Source organism: Colias croceus, chromosome 27 (genome assembly GCF_905220415.1).
Source record: "Colias croceus chromosome 27, ilColCroc2.1".
Classification (NCBI taxonomy): Eukaryota; Metazoa; Arthropoda; class Insecta; order Lepidoptera; family Pieridae; genus Colias; species Colias croceus.
The window spans coordinates 3,723,398-3,736,572 of record NC_059563.1 but is presented as its reverse complement, the minus strand read 5'-3'; the positions used below and the strand labels follow the sequence as shown (position 1 = coordinate 3,736,572).

The 13,175-nt window shown below is 31.8% G+C and overlaps 1 protein-coding gene across 1 annotated transcript in view; it reads right to left on the bottom strand.

The window, feature by feature from the left end:
• LOC123703719 (ryanodine receptor) overlaps window positions 1–13,175 on the bottom strand; it is a 154,039-nt gene that overhangs the window by 140,014 nt on the left and 850 nt on the right.

Genomic DNA, 13,175 nt, shown 5'->3' with positions numbered 1-13,175 from the left:
TTGACTGTAACATATACAACTATTGATTAGCGGATTACACTGAATCAACTTTGTCAAGATTCGAAATACAAGCAAATATAACTAGCTTATTTTCACATTGGAGTGTAAGTAAGGAAAAATATCAACTTAAATCTTACTAACTATGTAATATTAAAAACGTAAGAGTTTGTGAGAATGGATGGAGCTATATGAAAATGTTGTCCAGAGATTATAGGGTGGATTAGTAATTGACTATCTATTTTTAGCTATCTGTGAGAAAGATCTTCAATTATTATTATCGTAGGTATATATTATGTTTTTAAAATGGGCAAGTAAAAATAATAATTTTGATTGAACCAGATGAATAAACTGCTGAACTGGTATTTTTTGGATCACTGGTGTTAATAATATGCCGCTAACATTGAATTATATGACCTATTTTAAATATTTCGACGTTAGTAAAGAAAATCTGAAACTTAATTTAATTATTCACTTTATACGTACTCGAAAAGTTTTAAATATGCATATTAAATTTTGTTGTCTTTCTTACTTTGAAGCGGTGGTTTTTTTTTGATAAAAAAAAGTTTTTATTAGAAAGTTGCGTGGAAAAAGAGGAAATTTAAGTTAAGAAAACTCGTAAAAAAAGTTTTTATTAGAAAGTTGCGTGGAAAAAGAGGAAATTTAAGAAAAATCATAAGCTTTTTCAATGCTTAAAACTTTCACGTGAAGATAGGACTTAATACCTAGATGTCGCGTCGGCTAGTCTTAACTATGAATACACTCAAAGATCAAAAGCATCTTACTGTAGAATTAAGTACAATCTGTTGTTAACAGAATCCATACTAATATTATAAATGCGAAAGTAACTCTGTCTGTCTGTCTGTCTGTTACTCAATCACGCCTAAACTACTGAACCAATTTGCATGAAATTTGGTATGGAGATATTTTGATACCCGAGAAAGGACATAGGCTACCTTTTATTGCGAAATAAGTGCCACGGGCGAAGCCGGGGCGGACCACTAGTATAATATAAATTAGTGTTTTTGGTAAAGTGCCAATAGATGCACATTTCAATAGCATGGACTGTATGGAATTATTATTAGCATCAAATGCTGAAATAAGACAATATGTTTTACATAATTTATTCGATTATCCATAATTTTCATAAGATTTTTTTTGAGTAAGTAAATTAGTAAAGTAAGATTTTTTTTTTGAGTAAGTAAATAAGTTTCAGATAGACTTCTTGTTACGAGGAAGTAAACTTTCGCTAACAGAAAATTGAATACAATATAGAATCAACTTTTAATACTGGTAAGTATTATAGTATTAACATTATTCTACACTATCATCTATAGGACCTACTTATACCGCGTCAGAATATCATTAAAACGTTACGAATATACAATAAAAAATACACTCAGTATCGAGAACTTTATGTGAATAGCGTGATCATTAAATATAATTTAGACACGAATTTGGTTTAGTAAAGTTCTTTGTTTACTAAAAACCCTTAGCCTTCAACCTGCTGCGTAATTCAAGGACAAACAACGGAAAGGTTATGCCTTCCTACTTACTGACTTCAAGGAAATATAGTTGGTAGGCATAATATCAATATCTTCAGGTTTAAATATATTCTGCGAGACTTCAAACTACATATCGCGGGTCTCAAACCATAGGGGCGTATATGCAAAAATGCGATTTTTCGTTTTTAATGCCATTGGATTCTACTATAAGCAATACATAACCTCAATTTTTCTTATAATTTAATACTGATTACTTTTTGTATAAAATGCAAAATATTATTTGCCGTAAGCTAGACAGTCTACAATTATTGTTAGGCCATATAGCCGTATAATAGACGTAAGAGCAATATTATTGCTTATTGAGGCAGTTTTGACATGCCTTAAAGACGTATGCACATACGACTGTTTGTTTTATTTTAACCTGAAATCATTGTGTCGAGCTATATAGACGTATGCACATACGACCATCAATGTCAACATGATCCTGGGGATATTTAATCATCACTGCGGACGTATGCACAAACGTCTACATATTTTAGTATTGCTGTCTCAAGATTTCGTCACTAGGAGGACGTCACAGAGCAAGTTGGTGGACGTATCGTCATGTCAACAACACAGAAACACGATCATTCTGCAGTGAGATGCCAAAGCGAGTATATGTAATTCTAATGCGTGGAATAACTTTAGTGAATTTACTATAATATATATATCTTAATATATATAAATCTCGTGTCACAATGTTTGTCCTCAATGGACTCTTAAACCACTTAACCGATTATAATAAAATTCGCACACCATGTGCAGTTCGATCCAACTTGAGAGATAGGATAGTTTAAAGCACAAAGCGGGCGAAGCCGCGGGCGGACAGCTAGTCTTAGTATATATAAATCTCGTGTCACAATGTTTGTCTTCAATGGACTCCTAAACCACATAACCGATTATAATAAAATTCGCACACTATGTGCAGTTCGATCCAACTTGAGAGATAGGATAGTTTAAATTTCAAATCGTTTTAGAGAAAGCGGGCGAAGCCGCGGGCGGTAAGCTAGTTATTTTATAAAGAACATTTCATGGAGAATAATAAGGTTCCTTTCTGCAAGATTTCATACAAAGAATTAATTCTGGAAAATAATATAGATTTTCACAAGCCGAGGATAGACCAATGTTTGAGCAGTTACCCTAAGAAGAACAGAAAGAAAAACAGGAGGAGTATTAAAAACATGTTAATAGGAAAGAACATGCCAAAGAAGAAAAGAAGAAGATAAATTAAAGGCAATGGTTGACTCTACTCTTCTTGTCTGTACCTCTGATTTCGAAGCAGTATTATACTGTCCATAATGGACATTTTGGGTAAACCTATCTTTTATAAAAGGAAATTGGGCTTTATGAATTTCACAATACATAATGCAGTGAGCAAACTGGGCTACTGTTACTTTTGGCCAGAGTACGAGAGAAATAGAGGGGCGAATGAAGTCTCAACATGTTTGTATACTTATATCACCAAGCTTACCAATGTGGAACACCTGATTCTTTATTCTGATTGCTGCCCAGGACAAAATCGAAATTCAGTGGTAGCTTCAATGCTAAGATATGTAATGATGTCTCCAGCAAATCATGTAGAAAATAAGCTTATCAATTTGGCCGGTATATTTTTTTTATTAATGTACACCGATTACTCCGAGGTTTCTGGACCGATCTATGTGATTCCTTTTTTGTTTGATGTGTAATGGTGTCGAATTGGTCTGATAAAAAATAGGCCTAGCAGTTTTTATTTTATGAGCATTTTTGTCTGATTGAAATCTAGCAAGTAACTTTGATACACTTCCCGGTAACCGATTAAGCTGAAATTTTGTATACGTATGTAAATTGGGTAACGATGAAACATTATCATGACATAGAGCTGATTTGATGATGGAATCGGAAGGTGGCCATAGGAACTCAGTAATATATTGACTAAACTTTATCGAGTTTGGGCTCTTTTGATTCGTGTTGATAAATACACTATAAAGTATTAAAAATAACTACGTTAAAAACAACCGACTTCAATAACGGAAAAGTAAAAAAATAAAAAAAAGATCTGATATTATTAATTACTACATATTATTTAGATTTGCTATTTATTAAATAGCTTTGAAGTCGGTGCCAAGCACTAAGCACTTAGTATCAAACCTATTTAGTAAATAGCACATCTAAATAATATGTAATAATTAATAACATCAAATCTTTTTTTTATTTTTTACTTTTCCGTTACATATTGAAGTCGGTTGTTTTTAACGTAGTTATAAATGTTTGTGACTTTAGTCATTTAAAGTAGGTAAGTAATTATGTTCAGATTTATAAATAAATTTAATTTTTTATATGCTTATTTTTATTTTCACACAGAAAATATTGTGTAATTACGTCCATTTGTTTTTTTTTTGTCTAGATTGTAGAATAAAACTGGTTTATACCTCTACTTTGAATTCAAACGCCTCTCAATATAAATGCCAAACCAAACAGGCGTAAGATTTTTAAAAACCGCGTAAATAACGTTAATTTCGATGGGTTCTCATTCCTAAATTACAATATTTTGAGTCACCGACTAGGTAAAAATAAATATAAGTATAAATATTAATAATTTAAGGAGAAGGGTTTTACGTCCATAAATTCCATGCATTTATGAGGGAACGGAGTTTTGCCGTCTATTCGTCATGGCAAATAGACGTAAAAACTAGTGTTACAGAGGGAATTTCTTAAAACCAAGCATTCCATATTATCTGCAGTGTAAATATATAGCTATATGCAAAAACACAACAAGGTGGCTCAATCACAAAAAAAGTTATTAAGTTTTTTGTCTCTCCTGAAAAGCCCGCCCGCGATATATGTTTAGAGGTTAGTAAGTGTTAGTATCTGTGTGTTTTTCAAATAAAAACTACTTAGAGCGACAATTCTTAATATTTTATTTTCGTAGATTCATTCTCTGTCTATATATGCTTAAATCTTTAAAACTACGCAACGGATTTTGTTGCATTTTTTTAATAGATTGAGTGATTCAAGAGGAAGGTTTTAATATGTAATTTATTAGGTTTTTGAAAGCTAGTTATTTTATATTAATATGGTCATGAAATTATAGAGTCTACATTCACCAACCACGCACTCTCATAGGCACTTAAGTACCGTGATAGGAACTACCCCAACACGTAGTACCCTACTAATAACCAATAAATAAAGCACACAGTACTCGTAACAATCAGCACAAAATTACTGTGAAATACACTGTATATTCCCATGAATGATACGCCTCTCCGACGCATCGGATCGTTGACCCACTTCTAACCGGGTTAAAAATACGGCAACAGGAGTTTATGACTCGGGCTTTTGAACTGTGTTCATGGTTTTGGCGTGGCGAATCGCGGACGTGACTTTTGATTCGTGCTTTCTGACATGATATGATACGTAGGGTAGGGTGCTACTTATTATAATGCGTCTCTTTAATAAAAGTTTTCAATACATTCAATGTGATTCAATAATTTAGAATTACGAGTGAATCGAACTACTGAGCGCTCCTGAAAAAAGCTTCTTATATTCGTCGGGAAAACAGTGTACAAACTCATAAAATATCAGTACATAGGTATACTGCACAGTGTGTACCTAGAATGTAGATTAAGACGTATCTCATTGCGCGCTTGTAAATTCATGACTATGTTCACAATTTATCACAGCTTATATCAACTGTATCTAGTAATTGAGAGCCATTGTTTTGAGCTTGCACATTACGCTCTATAGCTTTCGCATTATATCTATAATAACCAAAGACAATAGAATACAATGGAGCTACTATATTATGTATAGTATAGTATGGTACTATATGTATAGTAGTATTAGCGTTTAGCTACTATTATGTATTCATGTGAAGGAACTTACATAATATTATTACATGCGTTTGGACACTATTAAGTCTATGCCTAACGGTGCATTTACATCAAACGAACATAGAGCTAGAGCAAGAGCGTTCTTTCGTGATCTTTTAGTGTAAACTAAAACTAGTAATCAGTGTTGTTCAGTATAAGAACATTGCATACAATCTTTTCGAACGCACTAAGAACAAAGATATAATGCTGTACATTAATAAAATGACATGGTGACGTTAGAATGAGCATTCGCTCGTTTTATGTAAATGCACCGTAATGCGATGTATCTTTTTAATTTTGGAAATTACATTGAAATAATCAATATATAATCCCTATTTATGCTATCATTTACAATCACAGAACAGTAAAAACAAATTGTTTGTTTTTACTGTTCTGTGTTTACAAACATTAAAAATGAATATTACATTGACAAGTTATTTATTTTTATGTCTTTATTAGTAATCGCTATCGACATTTGTATGAACACGGTATTAAAGCTAGAGCTATCCAAATATCGCAAATAAAGAAATTACTTTTAGTTCACTCATTTCTTCGTCCGTTTCTTGTCTACTTACTTAATTTTATTTTATGTAGTTTTGGGGATAAATGTCGGTGTTTTCGTATACTTTTGCCTACATATAGTTCGTAAATAAACACGTAATTTAGTCATATTATTTACTCAGTCCTTTTTAACACGAAATCTATAGGAGGCATCTTAAGAAAATGGGTAGGATAAATGCCAGTTATTTTTTACCTTCATTAATGTTACAGTCGATAGAGGTGTTCAAAGTGGAATCGGCATATACTTCTTCAAGCTTTTTAGGTTTAAACGGTATTTGCAAAAGCTACATTTACTCCGAAAAGAGGGAAATTGCAGTGCAAAACAAAATCTCAACTAATCGCTATAAAGTAGAGTTCAGAGGACGTCATATTGAATTTAGTCTGACGATAAAGATTTATCTAGCTCTAGTGTCTAATTATGTTATTTTAAGAAGTAGGTAATTAGCATGTAATAAAGATGTACCTACATGTACATAACGTATTGTCTATGCTAATATTATAAAACTGAAGTGTTTATTTGTTTGAACGCGCTAATATCAGGAACTACTGGTCCGATTTGAAAAATTCTTTCAGTTTTAGATAGCCCATTTATCGAAGAAAGCTTGGGGCTATATATCATCACGCTGACTAACAGGAGCGGAGCACTGCGAGTATAACCGCGGGATACAGCTAGTTACTAATATAAACCAGCTAAATTGAAGCATATTCGTCATGAAAAACTAATTATATGATATTATGGCTAAGACTACTTAAAGCTGAGCAAAAATAGCAGAAATTAAATTTTCAATGTAGCCCAACTGCCCGCTTCTACCAAAATGACAAAGAGATTCCAGCAACGTCATACAATTTAAATAATTTTGATGGGCTGCTGGAAATTAGGTTGGAAAAATGTTTTATTTATTTTTTGAGCAATCACATTGTGGTTTTAACCACCTCTTTATGTTTATTTTGAAAAAAACTTCATGAACATTTTCATCTACTAACTAGCACCGTGAGGATGTAAACCGAAGTAAAATGTTTTTGCATAATATACAAAATACTATATATATCTGAAATCTAATTTGTATCTACCTAAATAAAATAATCAAAATAAATAAAATAATAATAATTATTTGTGTCATCTTTTCACTTTTAATTTAACAAAAACTGTACTTTAGCATGACTCATGAGATTTTAGCAACTTATAAATTGGAAAACGATTTGTTCTAGCCTCAAACACACAAGGTTAGTAAACATTGTAGGTACAAATTGTTCGTTGTTTGGAATGATAATATTCCATGAAAGTTGCATGAGTACAAATTGAAATATTATATTTGTAAATTGAGTTATAATTGTTATACTATTCCGGGTATAGGTACGTAACTAATAATTCTAAAACCTTCATAACCATACCACAACCATATGTATTAATAAAAATATGGTTGTAATCAGAAATATCTTATCATTTTTATTGTAACTGTACTCAACCCAACCAACTAACTAACTACTAATAAATCAAATGAACTATCAAATAATAAACACGCAGCTTTTAGCCGATTCTATGTTCGTCTCTATGATTTAAAATAGTTATTACTTATTACCTTGTTTACTATCAATTTTAATCTTGTATATTCAGAATACAAACATATTTGCAGGTCGATTCATCATACAATACGATGGACGGTGTTGGCAACTTACCAAAGACTGCACAAATGTTATATAAGACAAACAAATAATGTATATAACATGTCCAATATGTAGTGTGGAGCATTTGCAGTTAGACTGCAAATGGAGAATAGTTTATGACATAATGTTTTTGCATTTTGTTTATGCAATGTAGTTAACAAATATAATTAGATAAGTTGTAAGTTAATCATCAAAGTACAATTCGTCAGCCAATTGAAAGCTCGTTCAATTGGCTGTCGTCCCGTTTTTGTCTAAGCGACGCGACATTCTAAACTCTATTGCTTCGCGCTGAAAACGCTTCGCTCGTTCTGTGTGGACCCGCCTATTGAATATGCCTGAAAGCGTATATACCTATTGTTCCTTTTTATAAGGGACTTCAACGGAAAAACGTACAATTTGCCTTTTGGAACATCATTGTATCCTATCATTGTGTTACATTTTACTTATTGTAACTGAAAACATATCATAGCACTGGCTTCCACATCTCTGCTTTGATTGATATTCGTGTTGATGGATGATTCAAATGGTTTTGTTTTATATATGTGAGGATAATGGAACCATTAATTTTTTGCACACATTTATTTAATGTATCTACTAGGTATGTTATATTTAGAAATCGCTTTCACTTTGTGGGTGTGGTGCATATATATTTTACGTCTGTTTAACTGATCGATTTTCCGTACGAGCAAGTACGTACGTAGTAAAAGCTTTCTTACTTATTCCGCTCATGTAAATCTTCCTGGTTCCAATAAGAGTTATTGATTTACTGTTTTAGATAATATCATAATCATAGATAGAGTCACAGTCATAATCACAATTATCATAGGTATCATAACCATCATCACCTTAAATTTCCCTTTTATCTATACATATAATAAATCTGTAGAAGGGTCAATTCTGTACATTGAAAATATTGAAAAAAATAAATAGCAGGGGGTGTTACTGGATCGATACCAAACCCAAATATGTGATTTAAAAAACTTTTGTCTGTCTGTCTGTCTGTCTGTCTGTCTGTATGTGAAGGCATCACGTGAAAACTAACGGTTCGATTTCGATGAAACTTGGTATAATTATACCTTATTATCCTGGGCGTAAAATAGGATACTTTTTATCCTGGAAAAATACGTAGAAAAAAATTAATCTTAATTTTTCAGTTTTATCCATAGACGTTGTACTGTAGAACCGCGAACACACGTTGTGTATTATTATAGGCCTAGCCGTATTTGGGTCCAATAGATATTTATAAGATGTCATTGTCAGAGTTACTCAAAATGGAGAAATAAGCCATCCACGCGAAGACCGACATCCGCGCGGACGGAGTCGCGGGCGGAAGCTAGTCTCAAATAAAATGTTTATGAACTTGAACCTCCGACTTTTGAGTGCAGTAGGTACCTACCTACTTTAACCACTGAACCACAACTTACTCAAAAAGCCAGTAAGCTATCGTTGATTTTGTAATAATTACGAGATAGCATATAAGTAATAAGGCCTCTAATACATTGTTGTCAAATTACTGTTCACATCATACTCAACTATGTAAGTAATGGTCCGTATTCGTGACTGTTAACTAGGGCCAAGTATCAAATAACGCCCCAAATGATGAAGATATCACATGAAATCTATTTCAGTAGGAACTTATTCCTTCCTGAAGGATTTTGGAATTTATAATTAAGACTGTGGCAGAAATTTATCACGCTGTTCCGAATTTAATTGAAATTCTTTTCAAGTACCGACTCTTTTAAACGTCTTAATAATTGAGGATGCAGCAGATAGTATTCGATGTGTTGAAATATACCTTATGAAATAAAACTTCTTAGACAAACACGAGTAGGTTTCAAATTACAACATTATGAAATATAAGTACTTATTTGTATTGTGAGCCCTTGAAATTTCAATGTAACTTTTAAACTACTACAGACTTAATTTTTATGACTTTGAAATATTCTAGTTATTAGAGGCCCCAAAACCTTTCTGAGTACGTTCCAGCCAAGAATGACCTATGAATATTCAAAGGGACGTTACTGACTGGGCGCTTGCAATGTTCGTTATTTACCTAGTACCAAAGAGTAAGATTACTAATTAGGTATAGCTTACGAGATAAACTACTAGCTTTGACCTGTGACTTTGCTCGCATTGTACTCTGATACATTTATTCTAAGACATTTCATATTATATCCTGAAGGAATAAGATAGGCAGTGATTTAGAAAGAGGTCTGTGTTGTTAAGAATGGTCTATGACTGTGTTTCAAAAGATATGTATTTTTTTTATTCAGTATTGGGCTCATAAATTATGAAAGTGTCAAGCAAACAAGCCAAATAGGGAAAAATCTTTGTATTATAGTTTATGTGTGATCACTACATAGTATAAAACAAAGTCGCTTTCTCTATCCCTATGTCTGCTTTAATCTTTAAAACTACGCAACGGAATTTGATGAGGTTTGTTTTTAATAGATAGAGTGATTCACGGGGAAGGTTAGTACATAATTTATTAGGTTTGATACAACGCGGGCGAAGCCGCGGGCGGAAAGCTAGTTAATAGTAGGTAAATGTGACTCCAGTAGGCATATTATGAGTTTCGCCTGCGTGTCTTTAATAAAATCACGCAACAACCGTTCCACTTACAAATTCCATGTCCTATTTCATTTCCTTTATATAATATGTTTACGCGAATAATATAACAAAGGAACTATGATTCTTAAAGTCCTATTAATCTTTACATCAAAATCGGTCCATCATCCGAATTTTATAATCTGAGTTGTACTAGCTGCTTTTCTTTTAAATATATAAATAAATCAATTAAAAATGTACCTAAGTATATAACAAATAAATCAGTTAAGGTGTACAATACTTTAAAACATGTATTTATTTCAAGATTTAGCATAAATCTGCAAACAACACAATTAATATAATAATATGACCTGCGCATGGTGACCACGGTCACAGATGCATTACGCATATTCAAAATATCAATACTTTAATCATTTTTCGTGTTTCGTAATTAAGTTCTCTATATTAATTATAATAATATGAAGATATTAAAAGATATTTTCATTTTAAATTTCTCTCATATCAAGACAATTTTATGAGAGAAAATGAAATTATTTCAATAAATATAAAAAATAGGTAAGAATTTCAATAGACGAAGACGGTTTTTAATTAATTTGAAGAGTAGAAATTTCTGGTTGAGAAGATGTTTAAACGGTACAAAAGAGAACTACTTCGTTCTATTTCCAATTGGGATTAATATAGAATTAAATATTAAATCGATCTAGGAGGGTTCAGAAAACGTGCTTCGTATGTTAAACCAGTGAGTGATGTTTTTCCCCTATAAGGGGACACGGAACTTCACTTGAAACTAGATAATAACCATTTGCAAGATAACATACCTATATTTATTTCTTTATTTATTTATTTAAATAGGTACACACCACAGCTGACAATTTTGACCTGTGATTTTGACTTATTATACACAAATTTAATCACAATCATGTTGCGGTAAATATATAAGCAGGAAACGCACACGTCTACATTTATCTTTAACTGTAACTGTACATATTTAGCCTATGTTCTTTCTCAGGGTCTAAAGATTGTCTGTGCCAAATTTCATTAAAGTCGGTCCAGTAGTTTATGAGCCTATTCATTACAATCAAACAAACAAAGTTTTCCTCTTTATAATATTAGTGTAGATTGTAATGTACAGGACAAGTAATGTACTTATGTAAATAAAATATGGCTATCTACTATAATAGTGATATTACATTATAATTAATTATGTACTTATCTTCAACTTAATGGGCAAGAGCAACAAATGATGAATGAAGATCAAAGAAGTTAGGAAAGTAAGGATACTCAATCTGTAAAATTGTAATATAAAAAACGCACATATTAGAAAAACAACGCGAGCGCGAATTGTACTAAATGAATTTGGCTCTACATAAATATTTCTTTATAGTTTTGTTTGTCTCAAAAGTAAAATCAAATTAAGAAAGATACCGTTGGAAAAACAGTCCTGTTTTTTAAGTTAAGATAGTAAAGAATATATTATTTAGTACTTAGGTACTTTAAGTATATACTTAAAAAATATTTTGCACGGAAATTCCAGACCACTCTAGAACTTTGTAGAGTCATTTTCTTCTCATTAAGATGAAACTACAAAAGTTATTTATATGAAACATATTTTATATATAGATATTATGTATCTTGTAGGTGTAGCAAGCATTTGTGAGTTGTTTGCATATTATTTTCATAATTATAAATAAAAAAACACATATTGTTCAATATTACCTAGACTTAACTTTTAAAATTAAGTTTTTCTTCATAAAGCCGTCGTAATTATCGAAAATTAATGATTTTATTGTAAAAATTTAGGTCAAAAATTTTGACATAAATTTTAAGTTTAAAATAGAAAATATTAAAATTTTCATAATAAGCTTATAATACAGAAGTTTTAACTGCCCTAAATAGCTCAAATATTGGAAAAGTTCGCAATTTATTGTTGACATCAAAACAAACCTTATTGCGTGCTTAAAAAATCCAGTAACACTGCAATCACAACACAGAACACTGTAACTTCGATAGAGAAGAATAATTACATCTTGTCACAGAATCAAATTAATATAAACTTTATTTTTAAAAATATTCTCTAATAAACGAAATTTCTCGTGACACGCTAACCGCACGAAGCGGTCGAATGCCGTGCGGCATTCCGCAACTCATAGTTCTATATCGTAGCCAAAACTTATGTATTGAAATAAGAATTTTATTGCCTAAAGCAAAAGGTTTAGTTTTCAATGAATACGGAAGAATGTAAGGCGAAAATCGGATCTATCGCTGGTCTATAATAAATTGGGTGGTTCTTGTATCATTTGAATTAATAAAGATTATGAGCTTGTTCACTGTTGGAATGAAATTTAGGCCATGGATCCTATTTGTAAGCTAAGGAGAATTAATTCATACATCGAAATCAGAAAAGAAAATTTAAATGTATGTAAATATCGACGCATTTTTAACAAATCTTGGAAATTGCATTATATTTGTATATGAACAGGACATGAAAAATAGAGCAAATTATACTCTACAAAAGCAGACGATCAAAGAGAAATGCAGGGTAGGTACGCCGTATTTGTAACTAGTCGTTAGATGTCACTAGTCTATCCTAAATACCTTGCTAAATACTTTCATTGAATAACAAGTCATTTAATTTCATTTTCGCCTGAAACTTCACCATAACATGTCTACGGCGCCATAGGGCGCTACGCTTTCACGAACAACTGGGTGTAAGACCGGTAGATGTCTCTGTGATCAAATATCAAAGCAAAAGCTTTTCAAGATTAAGCTTAGAATGTTTATTTAAGTGATGATTACTACTAACTGTAAACAAAACTATTGTCATTTTATACATAAAAAGTAAAGATAGATGTTTGCAATTTTTCAGCGTGTGTAAATATGTTGAAACATTTTGTGTTAGAAACAAGCTATTTTCGACAGACACCGATTCGCTACAAGACAAAATCTGATAGAGTAATCGTATTTTAAGCCCTGAACCTCGCATATCATT